This window comes from Sus scrofa, chromosome 2 (genome assembly GCF_054392235.1).
Source record: "Sus scrofa isolate SSC_HxYL_T2T_F1_AM1 chromosome 2, Sscrofa_HxYL_maternal_Yorkshire_Landrace_v2.0, whole genome shotgun sequence".
Taxonomy (NCBI): Eukaryota; Metazoa; Chordata; class Mammalia; order Artiodactyla; family Suidae; genus Sus; species Sus scrofa.
Window position 1 is genome coordinate 111,380,814 of NC_139384.1, and position 14,442 is coordinate 111,395,255.

Below are 14,442 nucleotides of genomic sequence, written 5' to 3' on the forward strand. Positions count from 1 at the left end.
AAATCATACCTAGTATCAAAAGAAGAGAACATACTCAACTCAAAGCTTTCTAAGCCAGGGGAGTGTCCTCCCTGAGAGGAGACAAATTACCAGGCTAGAGAAGAGTTATGACTGCAGAAGCATTGAATAATAAGTGCAGAATCAAAACTGCTGAAGAACTGAATTCTTTCTCCCTCAGATCAGTAACAGTCGAGAATGCCCACTTTTACCACTAAGTGTATTAAAAAAATTAAATGTGTATAGGGTATACAAATGCAGTATTTGATTGACTTTGCACATTAACTTATGACTACAGACCCTTATTATTAAGTGAATTGAGACAGGTAAATATAGATAAGATAAATAAAATATGGTATTTAATTGGCTTTGTTGTTAAATTTATTACAAAGTGAACTTTGGACACATTGGTAACCTGTCAGGCCTACACATGATGCTACACTACACATGGCTATGAGGAAAAGAAAGAAAAACAGAGATTTGAACAAAGAAGTAAAACTATCCCTGATTACATTTTACATGACAGTTTAATGGAAAAGCCTAGAGAAACTATAAAACAACTACTATTGCTAATAAATAGATTTAACTGGGTAAGAGAATACAAGGTAATTATATACAAATCAACATTATTTATGTAAACATATACATATAAGTATCAAGAATAATCAGAAAATTTGAAAAATTCATTTCAGTGATGCCAAAAAACAAAGTATCTAAAAATAAATCTAATAAAAGCTAAGACCATTATATTAAGAACTACTTTAAGAGAAATTAAAGAAAACCTAAGTAAAAGGAAAGAAATAACATTTTCATGGATTAGAAAACTCTATTTTTATGATGACATTTCTCCCCAAATTGATTTACAGATTCAACACAATCCCAATCAGAATCACAATAGGCTATTTTGTAAATACTGACAAGCTAATTCTAAAACTCACACAGAAATTAAAGAGACTTAGAATGATCAAAGCAATTCTATAGCAGAACAAAGTATAAAATGTACCCTTCAAGAGTTCCCATCATGGCACAGCAGAAATGAATCCAACTAGGAACCATGAGGTTGTGGATTCAATCCCTGGCCTTGCTCAGTGGGTTAAGGATCTGGTGTTGCCGTGAGCTGTGGTGTAGGTCACGGATGCAGCTCGGATCCTGCGTTGCTGTGGCTGTGGTGTAGGCTGGCAGCTATAGCTCCGATTAGACCCCTGGCCTGGGAACCTCCATATTCCACAAATATGACCCTAAAAGACAAAAAAAAAAAAAAAAAAAAAAAAAGTACCCTACCAAATTTTTAGGACTTAACATAAAGCCACAATAATCAAGACAGGTTGGTATTAAAATAAGGACAGACACATACATCAATGAATCAGAATGGAGAGTATAGAAACAGACCAGCACATAGAGTGTTAGCTGATTTCCAACAAAGGTGATAGGCTATTCAAAGGAAGGAATGTCTTCGATAAATAGTATTGATTCAATTGAATTAACTGTTTGGAAAAAGATAAAAACTCTTACCTCACATCATACATAAAAACTGACTTAACATAGATCACAGACATGAATATAATACTTAAAACTATAAAAATTTAGAAGAAAACACAGGAAAAAATCTTGAGAAACTTAGATTAGGCAGTTTTCTCAGAGGTACAACCAAAAAAACCCCACAAATCATAAACGAAAAAAAAAATGATAAACTGTACTTCATTAAATTAAAAATATTTGGCCTATAAAAATAACTTCGCAAAAATGAAAAAGAAGCCACAGACTATAGAAAATATTTGGAAGACACCACACATACACACTAAAAAAGACATGTACAGATTATACTGGGGAAAAGAAAAAAAAAAAACTCTTGGAGTTCCCATCGTGGCACAAAGTAAACGAATCTTACTAAAAACCATGAGGTTGTGGTTTTATGAATGGCCTCGCTCAGTGGGTTAAAGACCTGGTATTGCCATGAGCTGTGATGTAGGTCAGAGACACAACTTGGATCTGGCATTGCTGTGGCTGTGGTGTAGGCTGTAGCTGCAATTTGACTCCTCATCTGGGAACCTCCATATGCCGTGGGTGCGGCCAAAAAAATAAAAAAATAAAAAAACCTCTTACAATTCAATAATATTGAATAATAATTCTCTAATTCAAATAAGACAATCAAATTTAAAAGTAAGCAAAAGATTTAAACAGCTACCTCTCCAGAGAAGACAGACAATGACCAACAAAAAATGGAAGAAGAAAACATTTGGAGGTGAAGGAAATATTCCTTATCTTAATTGTGATCAGTTTCAAAGATGTACACTAAAACATCAATTATAGACTTTAAATATGTACAATTTATTGTACTTCAATTATACTTTTTGTGTGTGTGTTTGCCTTTTTTAGGGCCACACCCTCATCATATGGAAGTTCCCAGGCTAGAGGTCAAATCAGAACTGTAGCTAGTTGGTAACCCTCACACATTGTTCCTGGGAGAATTAAGCTTAGAGAAGATGATCCAGGATCATACACCTTGATATTTACCAAAATTAGTTGAAAACTTGTATCCACACAAAAACCTACATGCAGATGTTAGCAGCTTTATTCATTTTTGCCAAACTTAGAAACAACAAAGCTGTCCTAAAGCAGGTCAATGAATAAATCAATTGTGGTACATCCGTACAAAAGAATATTATTCAACAGCACTTTTTTTTAAAAAAAAAAAAAAAGCAGCTATCAAGCTATAAAGACAGGGAGGAAATTTAAAAGCATATTACCAAATGAAAGAAGCCAATCTGTAAAGGCTGCATACTGTATGATTTCAACTATATGATATACTTGAAATGGCAAAACTATGGAGACAGTAAAAAGACTAGTGGTTACTAGAGTTAGGGAGGAAGAAGGAGTGAACAGGCATAACAGAGACAATTTTTTTAGGGCAGTGAAACTTTTGTGTACAATACTATGATGGGGGATACATATCATTACATATTTCTCCAAATCCATTCAGTGTACACCACTAAAAGGCAACCCTAAGGTAAACTATGGTCTTTGTCTGCTAAAACAAAGGTACCACTCTTGATGAAGAATGTCAATAGCAAGGTGAGACTGCATGAGTCTGGAGCTAGGAGGTGTAAGGGAATCTTTGAACACTCCATTTAATTTTCCTGTGAACTTAGAACTGTGGGAGTTTTTTTAGTGATTTTTACTTTTTACACTATAGTTGGTTTACAGTATTCTGTCAATTTTCTACTGTACAGAAAAGTGACCCAGTCACACGCACACACACACACACACACATATATATATACACACATTCTTTTTCTCACATCATCTTCCCATGCTCCATCACAAGTGACTAGATGTAGTTCCCAGAGCTATACAACAAGATCTCATTGTTTATCCATTCCAAATGCAATAGCTTGCACCTATTAAGCCAAATGCAATAGTTTGCACCTATTAACCCCAGATTCCCAGCCCATCCCACTCACTCCCCCTTCCCCTTGGCAACCACAAGTCTGTTCTCCAAGTTCATGTTCTAGAACTGCTTTTAAAATAAAGTCTATTTTAAAAAATCCTCTCCAGAAGACAAATGATGCTAAAATTAAGAAATGCCTTCTGAGCAAAGATCAAATCCAGGGTACTAACATGGTTCAAAGATAAAGCTGAGGATAAAAAAATCTTTTTTTAAATATTAAAATATTAAAGGTGACACCAGAGAATATTAGTCAGCCAGACAAAAGACCCTACAGAGAGCAGAGTGTGCCTTACTGATCCTCAAAGCTTAAGAGCATTGTCCCACAGCCTTAGCAGGAGCCAGAAGTATACAATGATTTACCTTAAAGAAATGTGTAGGTGCGACTTTTTTTTTGTCTTTTTGCCATTTCTTGGGCCGCTCTCGCGGCATATGGAGGTTCCCAGGCTAGGGGTCAAATCAGAGCCTGTAGCTGCCAGCCTACACAACAGCCACAGCAATGCGGGATCCAAGCCGCGTCTGCAACCTACACCACAGCTCACGGAAACACCGGATCCTTAACCCACTAAGCGAGGCCAGGGATCGAACCCACAACCTCATGGTTCCTAGTCAGATTCATTAACCACTGAGCCACGACGGGAACTTTTGTCTAAAGAAATGTTTCTCAATAGAATTCACAGAATACCCACAAGATTTGTAAAAGATTTTTATAAGACCTTTTTTTAATGTAATATTTAAAAGATTTAATGTATGTTAAATAAAGAGAGAGCTTTGAGCCTTAAAACTTTAGGGAAGCAGACTCAGAAAACTACTCACTTACAAACACCTGGCACATTTTATGAAAAAAGAAAGAGGTAAAGCTGAAAACCATGATAATTACTCCCAAGCTTAAGACCTAAAAAAGAAACTTAATATTTGCCCATCTGGATCTCAGAACTGCTATGGACCAGTGACATCTTTGTATCTCCCATTCTCCCCCTTTTGGAACAAGAATGTCTGTCTACAGACATTCTTACACCACTGCATATTGAGTGTTGGGGGGGGTGGATGAGCAGAGGCAAGTGGAAAGGAACGTCACTCAAAGAGCTATGCTTAAGGAACCACATCCAAGAAACCCCTGCTATACCTGGACCTGACTGAGATGATGAGATTCTGGACTATGATGATATAGCAATAGAATGAGACATCTGAGGGCTCTGGAAAGCAGTGAGTATACATACGGGAAGGACATGAACCATTACAGGCTAGAGGGCAGACTGGCAGCCAGCCTCTTATCTCCTAACATTCATATCCTTGTGAAGATCCCTCCCACACTGTACCAGAGTTGATATGTCTGTTCGAGAGTGAATAGGAAAAGCAATAGTATCACACTTCTGAGACTGTGTTATAAAAGACTGGCTTTCATCTCAAGTGCTCTCTCAATCTCTCAGATCACTTGCTCTAAGAAAACCATGTCATAAGCAGTGATACAGAGAGGGAGGCCCATGTGGTGAGTGAGTGAAGCTTCCTGCCAACAGGCACATGAGTGTTCTTGGAAGGGGATCCTTTAGATCCAGTCAAACTACACATGACTGCAGCCCTAAACTCCAGTCTTGTCAGAGATCCTTAAAAAGAACCACCCAGCTGCTCCTAAATTTCTGACCTAAGAGACTGGGAGTTAGGAGACGTTCTTCGTTTTAAGCTGCTAAATTTTAAGATAATTTGTTACCCAGAAACAGATAACATATATTTAAATTCCCAATGATCTAGTAGAGATCACTTAAGATTCAGTCATTCTCAACATCACTGAATTGCTCACTATTTTTTTTCAAATCAGCAATAACTTATTTTTCATGTGGGGAAGGAGCTTCTTTTGGACTTAACAAAAACAGGAATGCTTTCTTTTACTACCTTTGGATTTAAAAAATTAGAGGAACATGAGCTAGGTAACTCATTTTCAGCATGAGGGATTGATCTGGCTGTGTGTCTTTCTTCACTGAAAGAGAGAGAAATAAGACTTACGCCTTTAATTGGTACAGTTAAAAAGACAAACACATGCTTGTTCAGATAAATATAATTATACATGTTTCTTATCAAGGAAAAATACTGAGAATAAGTAAAACTTGTTTTAAATAAATGTTTCTTTTCAATGATAAAATGGAATCACGTAGTTTCTTAGAAGTACTTGCAGTGTTCCTATTTCAGATTAAATTTTCACTATTATTTTCACTCACATTATGTGATCCTAAAAGAACAGGATATAGCTCAAAATGCTTTGATGCTGGAGGCAAGAGGTCCAAAAGAGTCACCAGCAAAACTAACTTCATTGGACCCTAGAACCCTTCTACATAAATTTCAGGCCAGAATCCAACTTACAGGAAAGACCCTACCACCTATCATCTTTCATTCCATTTTTCCTTCTTCCCCCCTTTTACGTTCATGTTTTTCTGTTCAGTCACTTTAGATGGTATATAATCTAAAGGTCATCATTGAAGCCTTTCTGATCAACTTCTTTCAAGATTTTGAAAAATTTCAGATGATTCAACTTTACAGTGGGTCTAAGGGAAACTGAGTTCATCAAATTCTTAACATTCCTCCACCAGAGCACATGAAATCCAATTGCTTAATCAATCAAAGGAAAAGAAAATATTAGCCATGAACTGGTATATTAGTCAGTTCCAACTGCCATAACAAAATACTAGGTGGCTCAAACAACAAACTTAATTTTCTCACAGTTTTGGAGGCTAGAAATTCCAGAACAAGGTCTGGCAGGGTTGAGTTTTGCTGAGCTCTCTCTCCATGGTTTTTAGGCAGCCACCTTGTTTCCATGTTCTCACATGGTAGAGAGGACAATCAATGGAGATCTCTGGTGTCTCAGAACCCTGTTCAAGTTGGATCCCATCCATATGACCTCATTTAACCTTAATTACTTTCTGGGGGTTAGGGCTTTAACATATGAATTTTGAGAGAATGCAACTGAGTCCATAGCAATTAGAAAATATGTGGGGGAATAGCAACATATTTAGGGGCATCTATGTTATAACATTCTTGATACTTTTCCAAATAGCTTCAATCTTAGAAGATGGATTATTTGACATCATCAGTTCATTTGGCCCTAATTTCAAAGAATAAGCTATTTCTGTGCTTAATTAGAAAAAAGAAGCAGAGAAAGGAGATGTGGAAGGTTTTGGACAACTATGGAGGTAGATGGCACAATCCACACAAAAGATTATCTCCACTTCTAACACCAATTACAAGTTCAGAGAATTCCCAAGGCCCTCTCAAGTTTGACAATTCTCTAGAAAAACCCAAAGAACTCACTGAAAACCAACATACTTATGATTATGGTTTATCATGGGGAAATTAATACATATTAATGTCAGGAAAGAGAAAAAGAATTTAAGACAAAGTTCAGGAGAGTACCAAACATGGAGCTACCAATATCCTCTCTCAGTGAGGTCATGGACATCTTGTTCTCTTGCTAACTATATGTCTCGATATGCACAGAGGATTGCCAACCCGAAAAGCTCACAGGAGACATGGTGTTCAGAGTTTTACTGGGGCTCCGTTACATAGGCATGATTGACTGACACTCCACATGGTTGATCTCAGCTTTCAGGTCAACTGAAACCAAGTGACTCTACCCTAAGTCACACAGTCTTTCTGGCGATGGGCAGCCCCTACCCTAAAGCACACTATTAGACAATATGAACCAAAGCCCTGAAGCAAAGATACAGAGATTACCATTCAGAAGCTGAGGACAAGGTTAAATTCTTTATCACAGGAGAAACAAGAGAAACCATTCAATAGTTCCTATTACCGACAGAGGCAGGTCCAGGCTCTTCATCAAACTATGCAAGCATTCTCCTCACATTCTATGCCCCTCCCCCACATGACTTGGTTCCTATCTCTTTCACAACCTCTCATTGCAATCAAACTTTCTGCTCTAGGAACTGCATATTCCTTTTAGTTTTTAAAATATCAGACTGCTGAGAGTTACTTCTTCTGTCTAGAAAACCTTACTACTTTATTTTTAAATGACTCATTCTTAAGTTTTCAACTTAGGTATCATTTTATCCAGAAAGCCTTTCAATAACCCCAGGTGGCAATGTGCCTCTCCCATACCATCCTATACATACTTCTATCATAGTACCGAACATTTTGCTAAAGTGTTGTCTTTATAGAAGGTACCATTACTAGCACATAAGATCTGTAAGTATGAGGTCCAGATTGCCTTATGACTAGGAATCCATTTACTGATTCAGATAGCTGAAACCCTAACTACTGCCCTGTTTTCCTTGCCTCATATTTCAATTAATTTAGATCTTGGGCCTTTCCTCCTTCCTTTGTCCCCCTCCCCTTATCTCCATCTTTTGAGACCAGAGTCCTATCCCTGCTTAAGCTAATACCAGTTGAAAAATTCTCTGTCTTTTCTGTCAATTCTTTCTCAACCTTCCTGATCTGATCCTTCCTCTCCTCTCTGCCACCAACCCATTCCTAGATAGGACCATTTCAGATAAATACTCCAATACATTAAAAAGTATTAAAACAAATGGACCAAGATGATTAATTAATTCCCAAACTACTTGAGTTAGTCCCAGAGTCACTTCCACAGAATAGACAAAAATGATGAAATCAAGAATGGGGTAATTTAAATGAAGAGAGCATTTCTCTTGCCAAATAATCAAATTTTTTGTTTTCTTTTTTTTTTTGGTTTTTTAGAGCTGCACTCACAGCATAAGGAAGTTCCCAGGCTAGGGGTCAAATGAGAGCTGTGTCTGTGACCTACACCACAGCTCATGACAATGCTGGATCCTTAACCCACTGAGCAAGGTCAGGGATCAAACCTGCATCCTCATGGATGCTAGTCAGATTCGTTTCCACTGAGCCACTATGGGAACTCCACTTTTCAATTTCTTAAACTGTTTCACGTTGAGTAGTTATAATCTTGGTCTCAATTCTATCCTGTCCCATGTTCTACATAAGGCACACAAATCTAAGCTATGTTTTGTAGTTGAAAAGAGTATTACACTCCTTCATTACCTTGGATAGTAACCCTGATTTGTTTTTGAAATAGATGTACTGTATCTGCTAAGCCACACACAGAATCTTTCCTGCTGCTTTCTTATATCAGATCACATATAACAGCACTGTGATTAGCAAGGTATAGAAATACTAGCCACATCTCACAGCCATTAGCAATTACACCGTTGGGTATTAGTTGTTATTATTCCTGTAATTAGCTATTAAAGGGCCTTACAAGGCCCAAATCCACAATCTCAGTCTTATTAGCCCCTCCCTAACCTCTGAGCAAATCAACCTTAAGTACATTATCAACCAAGACTAGGCTTAAAATAAATATCCAATCTGCTATAAAGAAATGGAAACATACAATAAATGCTTTGCTTCAATGATGTCTTCACAGTTAAATCTTTCTCTTCAGCAAAAACTATCTCTGTTATCTATACTGAAGTATGTACACTGCAAAACTGAACTGTTCTCAAAGAAAAAAGGAGATAATACAAAATCAGAACAAGCACTACAGCACTGTTACCTCTAATTTGTCTTTACCTTAGTGTAAAACCTTGAGCAAGTCAGTCATCTGCTATCTCATCTGTAGCAAATTAATCAATTTTAACTTGTCAAAGAGTGATAAGCAAAAATATGATACAATTTTTCATTCATTACTTTAAATTAAAGCAAAGTAACCAACTTAAATAAGCTTTATAACTGAAATATTTAGCTAAACTCAGTACCCAGAGAGTATTTAATAAATGATAGTGTTCAAACTTTCAATAGCTAAAAAAAAAAAAATTTTACTTTGCACCAATGGGTCATCAGCCATTCTGAATTTTAAAAATTCCTTCCTTTCTTAAACAGATAATCTAATGTTTTTAACAATGCTGAATGTTGTTAAATTACACAATTACTTATTAAATTACTAAAACCTCATTACTCAGAGTTCCCTTGTGGTGCAGCAGATTAAGGCTCCAGGGCTATCATTGCATTGGGTTGGGTCACTACTGTGGCAAGGGTTCAATCCCTGGCCTGGAAACTTCCACAAGCTGCGTGTGAGCACAGCTAAAAACAAATACAATATAACAACAACAAAAAACCTCACTACTCTATAGGTGGAAATGATGTGATATGTGGGCTCAGCAACTTAATTTATTCCTGTAGGACTGTATACAATACACACCCTCCAAATACTAACTGCTGAACCTGATGAACTGACATACATTACTTGGTATACAGCTGCTCTTACTAAATCACTTAAGGTCAGGTGGTTGACTTCAAAATCACATGCTGAGAAACAGCAGGTGATCTGCACTTTCACCCTATCCCCCATCCCATTCCAGTTTGTAGAGATGTATTACTTTCACATTTTTGCCAAGGCCTCTCTTTTCTGCTGTCAGTTCTGGTCCCTACTGTCCATTACTGATCTCCTTTGCCATTCTCCACATAGCCACAGTCACCTGCTATCCAACACTTCTTTTCTCCATTTCTTCATCATTTTTATCTCCCGTTTCCTGCTCTTCTCAGCTACCAGACATAAGAGAGCTACTTCACAGCCAGTCAGCCAATCAATACATTCCTTTCCTTCAAAATAAAAAGAAACAGAATCAAAGCAGATCAGGATGATCTTTGGCTTTTCAGAACTGTTTTTATCACAGTCTTATACTCAGAGATTGATTCACTGTTACAAAAGATGCTTTATGGTTTCTTTTACTTCTAAGTTTGGAGTTACTGCAGGTACTTGGTCTATAAACAACTGAAGTTTTTAAATTACAGTATTTTAGGGTTAAAAAAGCAACAGAAGATAAGGTGGCTGCCTTTTTGACTCTTAAAAATTTTACCTAGTAAAATCTGCAAAAATTTATTTTAAAATCAGGAAATAAATGAATAGTACTACAAAGAAGATATACATATGGCCAAAACACATATGAAAAGACGTTTAATATCATCAATCATTAGGGAAATCAAAATCACTGAGATGCTACTTCACACCCATTAGGATGGCTATTATCTTTTTAAAAAATAAGAGAGAAAATGTATTTGGCAAGGATGTGGAGAAGTGTTGGTGAGGATGTACAGAAAATGTAACCTCTGTGCACTGTCAGGAAAACATGCAAATAGTGTAGCCATGCGGACAACAGTGTGGCAATTCCTTAAAAAGTAAACACAGAAGTAACACATGATCCAGCACTACCACTTCTGGGTATATAAACAAAAGAAATTAAAGCAAATATTTACACACTCATCTTCATAGTAGCATTATTCACAACAGCCAAAAGGTGGAAGCAACCCAAGCATCTATGGACCAATGAATGGATAAACAAAACGTAGTCTATACATACAATGAATATTATTCAGTCTTAAAAAGGAAGAACATTCTGACATATGCTACAATACACATAAACCTTGACAACATGCTAAGCGAAATAAGCCAGTCACAAAAGGACAAATGTTATATGATTCCACTTATATGAGGTATCCAGAGCAAATTCATAGAGACAGACTAGGCTAGTGGTTGCCCAGGACTGAGTAGAGGGAGGGATTGGGAATTAATGTTTAATGGGTATGTATCGTCAGTTGAGGAAGATGAAAAGCTCTAGAAATGGATGGTAGTGATGGCTACATAACAATGTGAATATATTTAATGCCACTGAAATGTTTAAAATGATTGTTATAAAATTTTTAAAAAAGAATGGAAAGTAAAACTGACAAAAGATATCTTACTTCATTTGCTACTTAGTTATCCATGGCCACTGTACAAGCCCAATCTGACCCTAAAACAGACAGCACAAGTTATGCACAACTGAGAAAATAGTGCTTAATTTTGTTAGTGCTAATGAAAATCTTGGAAACATTTCTATATATCAGAAAACAACAGATTCTCCTCTTAGAGGTCTGTCCGGGAAAGCTAAAAAAAAATAGGCTGTCAATAAATAAGATCCCTCATGCTCACACAAATCACTGTATAAATATTCCTGAGACTGTTAAACACTGATGCCTCCATGCCTACATCCACGCCATTCCAAGATATACCAAACATATTTCAGCCTCAGGGCCTTCTCGTAGCCTCAAACACATGCCCACATACCCACAGAGCTCACCCTGATTTCATTCACATCTCTAGGCAAAAGTCCTCTTATCATCAGCAAGGCTGATCTTGACTGACATAAAACAGCATGCTTCATCATTCTGTCACCCTTCAACCTGCTTTATTTTTCTTCATACCTCTTATCACTACTTGCTACACTTACTTGCTAACTGTGCTTCTCTATCCACCACAATGTAAAGTTCAGGAGCACAAAGACTGCCTGTTTGTTCACTACTGTAAGCCCAGCACCTAGAACATGACCTGGCACACTGAAGGTGGCCGATAAATATATGATAATTGAATGAATAGATGGATATTCACAACGTCACAGGTCATACTGCCCTCTTGAAATTGGTACTATTCTACCATTTACCAGAATTGCAGCAGCCACTGCCTCAAAGCCAGCCAGAGCTTCCCTTGCTTAGGTTTTACTCTTAAGTGGAACACCTAGTTAAGAAGCCAGATAGAAGCATGGTACCAGTATGTCCAAAAAATATTCTGTGACTTATCTTCTCAATACATTAAATGAAATATATAGGTCCCTCTCAATGAGGAATAAAAAAAGTAAGCACAAAGAATATACTTGTTACACTGTTTTAAGACAAAAGGATACCATAGATTGCATCACATTGCACCCATTTGATAAACAGTAGAAGGCACTTGCTAGCCTGAAAACTACAGGATTCTCCCTCTGCAATTTTTCAGAGGATTTGGAGAAACAAACAAACGCAGCAATAGTGCTTACCAATAAATATAGCACTAAATTAAGTAACCGATTATTTGGCACAACAGATACACACTCTGGAGCACCAGAAAAATATATTAAATCTTTGGATGAGGAAAAGAGAAGACTGTTTCCAAAATACACCTAACTTTACTTCAAAGTCCAAAGTATTCAATTAAGAATTCATCTCGGTGAAATGTTCCACCAGCGCCCATGCATGTTACAAGTTTTGATAGCATTCTATAAGTACACTTTAATATTCCGTCTGCAGCGAACGACTGCTGGCAAAGCTTTGGCAGGTGATGATAATTTGTAGAAATATCGTTAACCAGAGAACTGCAATACTCCCCACCTGAGAAAGCAGGAAGGTCCCTTACGCTACAATCTCTAGGTTCCCAGAACCCCGTATGTCCAACTGTAAGGAGACTCATCTAGGGAACACACGTGTTCCCGCCTAGGAAGTGGAAACGTCAGGTGGAAGCTCCCCATCAGCGGGGTCCGGGACTTAGGGCAGAGCTGTCCGCAGGAACCGCAGCGTGGCTCCGGGCAGTCTCCGGCCCCAGCGCCAGGGACCCCATCGCCAGGGACCTTCGCCCAAGATGAAACAAGGCCAGCCTCTTCCTCTGATTTCGGCCCGGGCCTGCCCCCGGAGCTCACAAACCCGGCAAACGCAGGTCCTACCTGAGCTCTGCCCCCAGCTGCAGGGCTGCGGGGGGAGGCGGGAGGAGGCGTGGCCTTCCAGCTCGCCAGTGGAACTCCCTCGTGCGGTTGTTATGACTTTGCCTCTTGGGATCCGCGCCCCGACCAAGTTCGAGTTGCACTTCCGGGGTCCGCAGGAGACTAAAACGTCATTGCGTACGCGACGGCGGCGGCCGCGACAAGCCGGAAATGGGAGGGGCGTGGTCGGTGGGTTGGTTCCTGTGGCGGTAGGTAGGCTGGGAGAGAGGAACTTGTGGGAGGTAAGCGTTGTCCAGTTTTTATCATGTGGGCTCTCCTCGCCTTTCCCTCGCCGTTTAAGGCGAGGGACACCATTTCCTGGGTAGTTTTAAAGGATGGGGCTACGGTGAAGCCCCATTCTCCAAGCAGAATTTTAAAAACAATTGCGGGAGCCCATGCAGCTAATTGCCCATTCTCATGGTCTCTCCCCCTTCACCTGATCCATTCAACTCCAGAAAAGACATAGGAGGTGGGAGACTTAAGATTTAGAAAATTAAATTTACCTCTAAATTATAACTTATATAAAGTAGGTAGTGAGGCATAGGCTTCTTGAGCCTGCTTTTTTTCCTACCTCCTGAATACTAACATGATGATTAAAAACAGATGTTGAAAGTTATGGTCACATCGCTAACAGGGGGTTGGATCAAAACTCAGCCTTTATGGCAGAAATCACTGATAGTAAAAATTACCCATGAAAATTCCCTAAGTGGCCGGCAAAGTCCAGAGTACATGATGTTAAGCATAAACTCTAGCTCTTTGTTACGCATACCTAAATGTGAGACCTCTTGGCTAGTTTATTCGTTACGATGAAAAGAGAGTTTGTAGATATTTGGGAATTTAAACAATCCTGATAAATCCGAGGGACAACTCTTAGTCTTCATCTAGCTTAACTATTCAGCATTTTACACAGTTAATCACATGTTACTTCTTGAAACTTGAAAAACCTTCTTCATTTGACTTTTGTGAACTCCACAGAACTCTTGATTCTCCTTTGCTAGATTCTTCCTCATTTCTTGATGTTAGTGTGACCCAGATCTCTTACCCTTTCTAGCAACCTTCATCCTCCAGGTGATTTCATTCATTCCCTTCACTGTCTTTTATATTGGCATTACTATACTGATGGCTCCCAAATAGCCGTTTGCAGCAATGATTATTTGATTTCTATACTGACATAGCTCACTTCTTACTAAACATATCTACCAGGATATTTAACATGCATCTCAAACGGCATTTTCTATCTCCAAAACCTGTTTTCCTTTCCTGTTGCATATCTTTGCATCTCAGTAAATGGCAAATTGATTCTTAAAATTGTTCAGGTCGTACCTTGATTCTTCTTTCTCTCACATTTCACATCCAGTCAATCGGCAAAATTGGTGGCTCTTTTTTCAAAAATTACCCTAAATCTAATCAGTTCTCACCACCTCTGCAGCTACTATTCTAGTCCTCATGGGATGCTCTAATTGTCTTTTAATTGCT

General features: G+C 38.3%; 2 protein-coding genes across 20 annotated transcripts in view; one reads left to right on the top strand and one right to left on the bottom strand.

Annotated features, from left to right (window-relative positions):
* ARB2A (ARB2 cotranscriptional regulator A) overlaps window positions 1–13,091 on the bottom strand; it is a 416,372-nt gene extending 403,281 nt beyond the window's left edge. For 11 of the 13 annotated variants that reach the window (XM_085014062.1, XM_013994989.3, XM_085014060.1 and 8 more), the window contains exon 1: window positions 12,931–13,091. The gene's annotated coding sequence lies outside the window, so the exon portion shown is untranslated. Of the gene's footprint in view, window positions 1–9,897; window positions 10,022–12,930 lie in introns of all 13 variants that reach the window. The other 2 variants (XM_021085388.2, XM_085014057.1) reach the window with 1 other exon arrangement.
* Window positions 13,092–13,162: 71 nt separating this feature from the next.
* LOC110259688 (uncharacterized) overlaps window positions 13,163–14,442 on the top strand; it is a 136,604-nt gene continuing 135,324 nt past the window's right edge. For all 7 annotated transcript variants that reach the window (XR_014838360.1, XR_014838358.1, XR_014838359.1 and 4 more), the window contains exon 1: window positions 13,163–13,208. The gene's annotated coding sequence lies outside the window, so the exon portion shown is untranslated. The remainder of the gene's footprint in view (window positions 13,209–14,442) is intronic.